Source organism: Silene latifolia, unplaced genomic scaffold (assembly GCF_048544455.1).
Source record: "Silene latifolia isolate original U9 population unplaced genomic scaffold, ASM4854445v1 scaffold_221, whole genome shotgun sequence".
Taxonomy (NCBI): domain Eukaryota; kingdom Viridiplantae; phylum Streptophyta; class Magnoliopsida; order Caryophyllales; family Caryophyllaceae; genus Silene; species Silene latifolia.
This window is the reverse complement of record NW_027413175.1, coordinates 165,494-175,922: the sequence shown is the minus strand read 5'-3', so window position 1 is coordinate 175,922 and position 10,429 is coordinate 165,494. Positions and strand designations below refer to the sequence as shown.

Here is a 10,429-nt window from a genome sequence, read left to right as displayed (position 1 = left end):
GCAGGGCTACACACTTTGGTGTGTAGTCGGTTACTACGTGAGAGAGGGAGTTTGGAGGTGATTGATGATCATCTGGTTGCCTTTTTGTACTTGTCTTACTTTGATTATACAGTAACTGGCCCCGTTGTTGTTTTGTAAAATCTGTGGTGATCCATTCGGGGATGGTGAGCAGATTGTGACAGGTGATGATGTTTGCTAGCTATGGGGCCGTCATGGAGAGTCATCACTCGAGTCTAGCTTCCGCTGTCAAGAGACTTGGCTTTCAGTTTTAGTTGTTAAACATTATTGACAGTACTTTGGTTTTAGTTTTGAGAACATGTAAACTTTAATCTATTATACTTTAATAATTGTGTTTGGATTGTTAATTTTGATATACTAACCTCGGGCAACCGAGATGGTGACGGTCTCTCATGCTAGGGTGGTCCTGGTAAGGCACCTTGGTATGTGGGGGTGTCACAAAGTGGTATCAGAGCAACGATTCTGGCACCTAAAACTAATAAACCCAATGAATATAGGGAGTCTAAATAAAATGAACCCGGGGAGAGTTGTTTGGAGCTACCGCAAAGACTTGGGAGACGTCCCGAAGTCGCACTAAGGCCCTTACGATCTTAAGCCGGTCACATGGGGGAACTGTTGTATGTCGAGTCATGTGTGTGTAGTACTTGAAACTTGAATCTTGTTCAATGGTTGAATGTCATAATGAAAGAAGTGGAACGTGATAGTATATGAAAGATGCATTGAGAATTTATCGATATTAGATTTTTTGCATGAAAAATGTTGAGCATGTTAAGTGTTTATTATGTGGATTTCAATTGGGTAGTGGTATATCCTATATATCTTGGTAGAAAAGCATGTTTAAGTAAGTTTATGATAGTTGCAGCTCATTTTGGCATGACTCGGTCGAGCAGGGCAGGTACTCGACAGAGTGGGGGGTACTCGGCCGAGTAACCAAGCACTCGACCGAGTGTTGTTTGGGGTGTGCGAAGTAGTAGCTTCTAGTTGTGACCGCTCGGCTGAGTACTAGAGCATACTCGATCGATTGAGGCATACTCGACCGTGTATCACCCATACTCAACCGAGTATGTTTTCTATGTTTTTGTCGTTGGCTACTAGAGTGGAACACTCGATCGAGTTATAGTAGTACTCGACCGAGTAGTCCATACTCGACCGAGTATCTCACCATACTCGGCCGAGTGCTTCTTTGGGGGAGGGTCATGTTTATTTTGAGCCGTATGCTTTCAGCTTACATTTCCTTGCTTCTTATTAGCTCAAAATGCCGCTAAAGAGGTAAGCCGCGTATATCCAGGCAACTGAGATGACCACCGAGGAGGTAGTCCGTATGATCGAGCAGCAGGATGCTCTCCTTGAGGCTCTTAAGAATGTGGGTAAGGGGGTGGATAAACCGGTGGATGCTACCCACCTGAGCACTATCATCGCCCGCTTCAACCCATGTACTTAGGAGGGCACCGGAGAACCTAAGCTGCTTGACAACTGGCACCGTGAGATGGAGAGCCTTCTAGAGGTTGTTAAGTGTCCGTCGGAGTTAGCTGTTGAGCAGGTAGTGTACTACCTGAGAGATGAGGCTGCAGTGTGGTGACAGAACGTGAAAGAAGATGCCAGAGCTTACTACAGGGATGACGGGGTTGGTGCTATACCGTGGTCGGGTCTGAATAGCGCCATGAGAGAACAATTTGTGCCGGAACACATCCGTCACAAGTTGAGATCCGAGTTTGATTCTTTCACCATGACTAACGACATGACGATTACGAAGTACTATCACCGGTTCCTTGAATTGTCACGTTATGCTGAGGACATGGAGATGGGGCAGCGGGGTTTGGCTCTCTATTTCGAGAGGGGTTAGAACCCAAGATCATGAACAGGTTACCAGCCGGGGTTATCACCAATCTGAAGGATGTCTACAAGAGGGCCGGGCAAGCTGAGAGATTGGTGGATTTGTCTAGATAGGCTACGGAGAGAACCACCACTGAGAAGAGGAAAGCAGAAAGTAAGAGTGGCAATCAGTCGAGCCACAAGAAGGCCAATTATTGTAACACCCCCACTTATTCAGGAGCCTTTAGCTAGACATTCCCAAATAAATAGAACTGTTACCATCTCGGTTTCCCGAGGTAGTGAATAACAAAGACCAACTCACCAAAGTACTTTAGATTAAAACGAAGCGATTACATGTTTATTACAACTTAACCAACTAAAACTTAATATAAAATAATTACAACTCGCAGCGTAAATAAATAAAGTGATCTCATAATCTATGTGGTCTAGACTTCTAGGTAGATTGGTCAAGTCCTCACGCATTCCCATAAGCTCCCAAGTCAGCTAATCTTTAGTACCTGTCAAATCAATCTGCTCCCCATAAAACGGTTCATCACAGGTGTTCACGAATACACTATCAACCACGAGGTTGAGTAGGGACTAACTAAACAACGCCATAACAATTATTGATGGAACATCAATAGAATATAAATAAAGACAACAATGTTAGTACAATAATAATAAATCCATCTCAGTCAAGATAATCGCATGTTACGGTAACACCCAGAACCTTTAACCATCCATGTTATACTCCAATCACCTCTACTCCTCCCAAACTCCGTCTTAACGCTTCCTCAGCTCCGAATGTGCACATCTCCCTAGTAGTGAGCCTACTAGGGAAGAGACTCTGAGGGGCGGCCAGTGATCAACTGACGCCACAAGGGCTAGCGGTTGCTCAGACCGGTCCCGTCAATAATACACAAGGACTAACGGTATATCGGTCCCTTCAATCCACTAACAAACAAGGACTCGCAGTTTGGTCCCTTCAAATAAAATCACCGACTCAACAACATACAAATTCTCATCATACCCATAACAACTCCAACATCATAATCTCAACTTCATATATTCACAATCACAATATTCCAAGAACCATATATTCACAAACAATTACAATTGCACAATTAAATAGTTTAGTAGGATAATCCCTACCTGGCAAGCGATTCCAATTAAGCAGCTCAAGCAATCCAAATAATTAAAGCAATCCGACCCGATTATAATTTCTTCACAAATCGACCTATCATAAATATTATAATTATTCCATCAATTATTAATTATTACTTTTCATTATTAATTATAAATTATATTCAATATTCAAATTATTTATTTATTATAATTATTATTAAAGGTTTACGATATTAAAAACCCGATTCAATTATAACCCAAAACCCGATTCATAAACTCCCTTGACTCGACACCAAAACACCCACTTTCATCCACCATTCTCATCCTAACCTGACACCGACAACAACACGCAACCACTCCTACCTTGGCTCCTTACTGCCACCTACACAACCACACCAACGACACTCACGTGCAACCTCTACAACCACCACACGAGTCAGCCCTAACACCCCCACATACACGACACTAACAATACCAACACAAAACAACCAATTTCCTTGACATGTTTAACCAATTCGCAACACCCATACAATCACCAACCTTGCCACCAGTGGCCACCACCGTGGTCCTTCTCTAGCCTATGGTGGACCCACTGGTCCCACCACCCTACACGGTCACAAACGGGTCAACCCAATTAAACTACAAACTTCCTACTCAAACCGACATACAACAACACCCTTGCAGACACACTGTCTTAAACACTCAACTAGTGCCAATACAGACAACCACACCACCTCTGGCCACCACCGTTGACACCACTGTACCACGGTGATTCCAGGGGTGGTCCCCACTTCCTCAATGATCAACTAACGAAGTCACAAAGCTCGTCTTAAGACGGTCACGACAACTCGCACGAAACCCCTGCATCTCCCCTGTTTTCGCGTAATTCGTCCACCACAACCACAAACCACCACCTTAACACCCCAACATCCACCAACACGGTCGACCCAACCACCCTGACCTATCCCTACTAAACCCAGGTGAGTCACGTCCTGAATAAGGGTTCAAAACGACACAAAACCCGCAACACAACCACCCCTCAAAACTCTCCTGAAACCGCCATCTCCTGTCAGTCAACAGTGGTCAAATCAGGTCAACGGTGATATTTGGTCATCCACGGTCACAACGGTACTTACGGCCTGATCTATGGTGGTCTAGTTTAAAAGTTATAGCATAGCAAAGAGTATACATGAGACGGTTTAAAGTATTACCTTGAGGCGATAATAAAAGTTAATCTTTTACTTTTCTCTTCCTTAATTCCTTTCTTCTTTCCTTTAGATTTCTTCCTTCTTATTTTATGAATTATTTTTCAGATTATTGTGTATTTATAGTCTCGAATTAGAGAGCATATGACGTTGATTAGGAAACTAAGAACTATTTCATTATTCTAATTATTATAGGAATAACTAATACAATTAATATTATTACATTTCATGTTATTCTTACCATAAGTAGGACTTCCACTTATTACTTTACTAATTCTATTATTATTATTACATTATTATTATTAATATTATTACTGATATAATTATTATTACTTTTTACCTTTATTTATATTTTATTATTTCCTTATTATTATTGATATTAAATCCCGAAATAATTCCCGATCACACTCATACTAGATTAATAAATTTCGGTCCATCTAACTATGGCATATGGCCCAAAGCTCAATTATTAGCTAAGCCCAATTCCCGACTTGGATTATTAATTTATTATTTACTTAACATCTTATCTGTAATTATTATTAGAAATGTATTTAATCAATTATTAAATTACATAAATTACTATCATAAATTACTGTCAAAATACGGGGTATTACAGTCTTCCCCTCTTAAAATGAACTTTGTCCCGAAGTTCACCCACAACTACTACCACAACACTTATAAACATTCACATAACTAAGCACCATCCAACTTATGATAACACAATTTCTAACACCCCTGATTTTCGGATAAATTAAAACTAACTTTTATAAACAGTTTTATAAACACAAAATGAACTAAAACTTTTATAAACACCTTAAATAAAATCTTGTCTTGAAATAAAATGCTTTTTGAACAGCAGCGGAAGACCTGAAAGCAAAACCAGAAGACAGAAAAGAACTACCTCCATGACGAGTAGCCCAGAAGGGAGAAAATACGTCAGCCGGAAAGCTGAGTAACAGATAATACCTCAATATAAGCAGAATAGTTTTTGGCCATGGCGTGGAAACACAAACAAGGAAAAATAAAAATAAACATAGAGAATAATAAAAACACTCCCCATAAACTAATCTGGACCTCTAACTAATTTCATACTATTCCTTTAATACAACTCTTATCTCATTCTTCCACAATTAACCAAATTTCATCTCACTACTCCGTCTCAGCCATTACTCCGTCTCATAATATAATACTCCATAGTAACCAGATATCGTATTCTCATCGTCGACCCTAAGACCAAGGACAAGGGGTGAGTGAACTAGCGGGATAAAACCGCGAAACAATATCTCCATCTCAATATCGATCTCAAACTCAAATAACTCAGTAACCATGGTCACACTGGACCGTAAACATAACTCGGCTCAAAGGCCCCATAACTCATAACTCAATACCAGTAACCAATTTCCATCTTAATTTCAATATCGATATTGTCAAATATTCCATTAAAGGAACTGCTCAACACTTAAAGTATAACTCTAGGCTACTCACCCACGAATCAAGGTCAAGGAAAACGATAATTTAAACACAATATCCAAGACCCGAAATAACATTATAGTAGACATAATTAATTGTCAAGCTTTTCTCATTTGTATCCCATACTAAAAATCCATCCACTATGAACAAACTACTATTTTCCTAATCCTCTGCCTATGCACACCCCAATACTCCGTATAACAAAAATTCAACATGTATTCATAGTTCATCCAACTATTGCCCACTCTTAATTGATGCAACCTTCAGCGTATATTTGCCTATTATTGTTGAGCTCATCTAATGCATAAATCATTGCAACCTACTCCGTAATTAACTAAACCATTAATCTCTTATACAATTCTATCGACCCGTCTCACCGAAAGCAAACTTAACAACATGAAAAATATACTACTATAATAATAATAATAATAATAATAATAATAATAATAATAATAATAATAATAATAATAATAATAATAATAATAATAATAATAATAATAATAATAATAATAATAATAATAATAATAATCATAGATTATCTCAATAAAAATCCAGCATATAAACTCCAACAAATCAACGACAAATATAACATACAACCTCGAACAATATTAAGAGTATTAGGATCGGTAGAATCGTGTTACCTTGTGTCAAATAATTGATCCATGGTTTATATGTAACAAATCCGAACAAGCATAGGCCATATAAAAATCCAGTGTACGTAAAAGAATGATGATGATGATTGGGAAGCAAAAGTTTAGATGATGGCATAAATAACAATTGATTAGGCGCAACAATAGGATCAAGGAAGATTAAATAGTGGAGGCATAGAAATAGAAACTAGGGATTAGAGTACAAAGAAGACGTAGGATAATGGGCTTGCTCTTTATTTATTAGGATTAATTAGGGAAAAGTGGCTCATGAGGTCCAATAAGAAGCAAATACGGTTTCTTAAAGAATTCCTAAAAGGCAAAATCTTTAATTAAAATCAAAATATTTAGGTTGTTACAATATCACTCTCTTAAAAAGAACTTCGTCCCCGAAGTTCGGATTTGAAGAAAACTAAAAAAAACCCTTTTGAAAATTTTAGGTATTATACAATTATCCATTTACGATTAACAATCATGTCAATCTCATCACAAGATGTCACAACAATAACTCAAAACATTCGTAGTATTACATTCCTTCCCCCTAAAAATAAACTTCGTCCTCGAAGTTCGGAATATCAAACAATAGAAACAACCAAATCATTGTTGTAATGCCACAAAATAAAGAACACACACAGTAACGCAAGTCAACTATTATTTCAAACACAACTCCAAGTAATGATTAAATGAATAACAAAATCTTTGATTTTCTTCCAAATAGCAAAACCAATCACATAAGATATTCAAACTAATCCATATTTAAACATCAACTTCTTACTTTGGTTATTGGCGAATACATTGCCAAAATAAATAATACTCTATAACAAAAGATACGCATAACTGTTTAATTAATCTTTTCTTAATAATGATATCTAACTGAGACATGGATGTAATTAATGTGAACATATATATAGGCTTAGGGAATACATTCCGCATATCACTACACATGTCATCATACTTCACATAATTTACTACATCAAATTATCAACGTGCAAAAGATAAGAAACAAAACTTACATTTTCAAAGCTAGGAAAACATGTTATAATTTCTAAAAATCATAAATAAATAATAACATAATTACTTCTTGAGAACTTATACTTTTTAGAAAATACAGAAAGTTAATAAATCATGAGAAAAGGAATCAGCTCAAAACTCATAAGATCAATTTATAATGCATTTTACAAATTATTTGGTCGAAACAGAAATTTTACAGCAACTTGTCAAAAACTTAGGTCAATTTGGAAAAATCACTATAAAATGTCAAAATATTTTCTTACAACATAGCTTATCAATTTAGAAACATATACGAATCTCCTAAATAGTAGAGTTGGAATTAGGCAAAAATACTAAACACATATTAAATGAGAATTTTTTAAAATCATGTGTCAAAACTGAACTGCACAAGAATATTCCGACCACTGTCTACTAAAATATTTATTTCTCTCGAACCGTAAATCATATAAGCATGAAACCAGCAGCATATGAAAGCTAACACATAGGGCTATCACTCCTAAACTTTTGTACATGGCCATTAAACAGGCAGCAAATGGCAATCAAAGCAATCAAGGGCAAAATTACGAGAAATCAACCAAAATTATATTCTTCACAATTTCACTCATATTCATCATGATTCACATTTACTCTTCCCAATTACTCACCAACACAATTATTCCATACTTGCTCATATCATTATTCGAAATCATTTATATCATATTCCCGTAACCATAATTAGTAATAAAACAATACTCATCCAAGGCCAACAGTTAGCTCCTAAGAAATAAACAAGATTTGTTTTAAATTACCCCACACTGTAATATCTCTCAAGGTAACCGGTTCAAAACTGGAAGGGTCAGGGTTCGGAGTGAGGGTACCTTCTCATCCTAAGCCAAAAAGGGCTCCTAACAATTTCTACCCGGGTTCATTTTATTAGACACATCCTATATTCATTATTAAGTCCATTGGTTAGGCCTGAGGATTGTTTTTCTCTGATATCCCTTTGTAACACCCCCATTTATTAAAGAGCCATTAGCTAGACATTTCCAAATAAATAGAACTGTTACCATCTCGGTTTCCCGAGGTAGTGAATAACAAAGACCAACTCACCAAAGTACTTTAGATTAAAACGAAGCAATTACATGTTTATTACAACTTAACCAACTAAAACTTTATATAAAATAATTACAACTCGCAGCAGAAATAAATAAAGTGATCTCATAATCTATATGGTCTAGACTTCTAGGTAGATTGGTCTCCTCACACATTCCCATAAGCTCCCAAGTCAGCTAATCTTTAGTACCTGTCAAATCAATCTGCTCCCCATAAAACGGTTCATCACAGGTGTTCACGAATATACTGTCAACCACGAGGTTGAGTAGGGACTAACTAAACAACGCCATAACAATTACTGATGGAACATCAATAGAATATAAATAAAGACAACAGTGTTAGTACAATAATAATAAATCTAACTCAATCAAGATAATCGCATGTTACGGTAACACCCATAACCTTCAACCATCCATGTTATACTTCAATCACCTCTACTCCTCCCAAACTCCGTCTTAACGCTTCCTCAGCTCCGAATGTGCAAATCTCCCTAGTAGTGAGCCTACTAGGGAAGAGACTCTGAGGGGCGATTAGTGATCAACTGACGCCACAAGGACTAGCGGTTGCTCAGATCGGTCCCTTCAATAATACACAAGGACTAGCGGTATATCGGTCCCTTCAACAAATAACTCACAAGGACTAGCGGTATATCGGTCCCTTCAATCCACTAACAAACAAGGACTTGCAGTTTGGTCCCTTCAAATAAAATCACCAACTCAACAACATCTAAATTCTCATCATACCCATAACAACTCCAACATCATAATCTCAACTTCATATATTCGCAATCACAATATTCCAAGAACCATAAATTCACAAACAATTACAATTGCACAATTAAATAGTTGAGTAGGATAATCCCTACCTGGCAAGCAATTCCAATTAAGCAGCTTAAGCAATCCAAATAATTAAAGCAATCCGACCCGATTATAATTTCTTCACAAATCGACCTATCATAAATATTGTAATTATTTCATCAATTATTAATTATTACTTTTCTTTATAATTTATAAATTATATTCACTATTCAAATTAATTATTTATTATAATTATTATTAAAGTTTTACGATATTAAAAATCCGATTCAATTATATCCCAAAACTCGATTAATAAACTCCCTTGACTCGACACCAAAACACCCACCTTCATCCACCATTCTCATCCTAACCCGACACCGACAACAGCACACAACCACTCCTACCTTGGCTCCTCACTGCCACCTACACAACCACACCAACGACACTCACGTGCAACCTCTACAAGCACCACACGAGTCAGCCCTAACACCCCCACATACACGACACTACCAATACCAACACAAAACACCCAATTTCCTTAACATGTTTAACCAACTCGCAACACCCATACAATCACCAACCTTGCCACCAGTGGCCACCACCATGATCCTCCTCTGGCCCACGATGGACCCACTGGTCCCACCACCCTACACGATCACAAACGGGTCAACCCAATTAAACTACAAACTTCCTACTCAAACTGATATACAACAACACCCTTGCAGACACACTGTCTTAAATACTCAACCACAGCCAATACAGACAACCACACCACCTCTGGCCACCACCGTTGACACCACTGTACCACGGTGATTCCAGGGGTGGTCCCCACATCCCCAATGATCAACTAACGAAGTCACAAAGCTCATCTTAAGACGGTTACGATAACTCGCACGCAACCCCTGCATCTCCCCTGTTTTTGCGTAATTTCGGCCACCACCACCACATTTACCACCCCAACATCCACCAGCACGGTCGACCCAACCACCCTGACTTATCTCTACTAAACCCTGGTGAGTCACGTCCTGAATAAGGGTTCAAAACGACACAAAACCCGCAACACAACCACCCCTCGAAAGCCGCCTGAAACCGCCCTCTCCCGTTAGTCAACAGTGGTCAAATCAGGTCAACGGTGATCCTTGGTCATCCACGGTCACAACGGTACTTACGGCTTGATCTATGATGGTCTAGTTTACAAGTTATAGCATAGCAAAGAGTATACATGAGACGGTTTAAAGTATTACCTTGAGGC

General features: G+C 38.0%; 1 long non-coding RNA gene across 1 annotated transcript; it reads right to left on the bottom strand.

Annotated features, from left to right (window-relative positions):
- Positions 1–2,148: 2,148 nt before the first annotated feature.
- On the bottom strand, positions 2,149–6,370 carry LOC141638869 (uncharacterized). The gene is made up of 2 exons (XR_012542280.1): positions 6,272–6,370; positions 2,149–2,361 (listed from the first exon to the last, which is right to left on the bottom strand). It is a non-coding gene; the product is annotated as an uncharacterized LOC141638869 (long non-coding RNA).
- Positions 6,371–10,429: the final 4,059 nt, after the last annotated feature.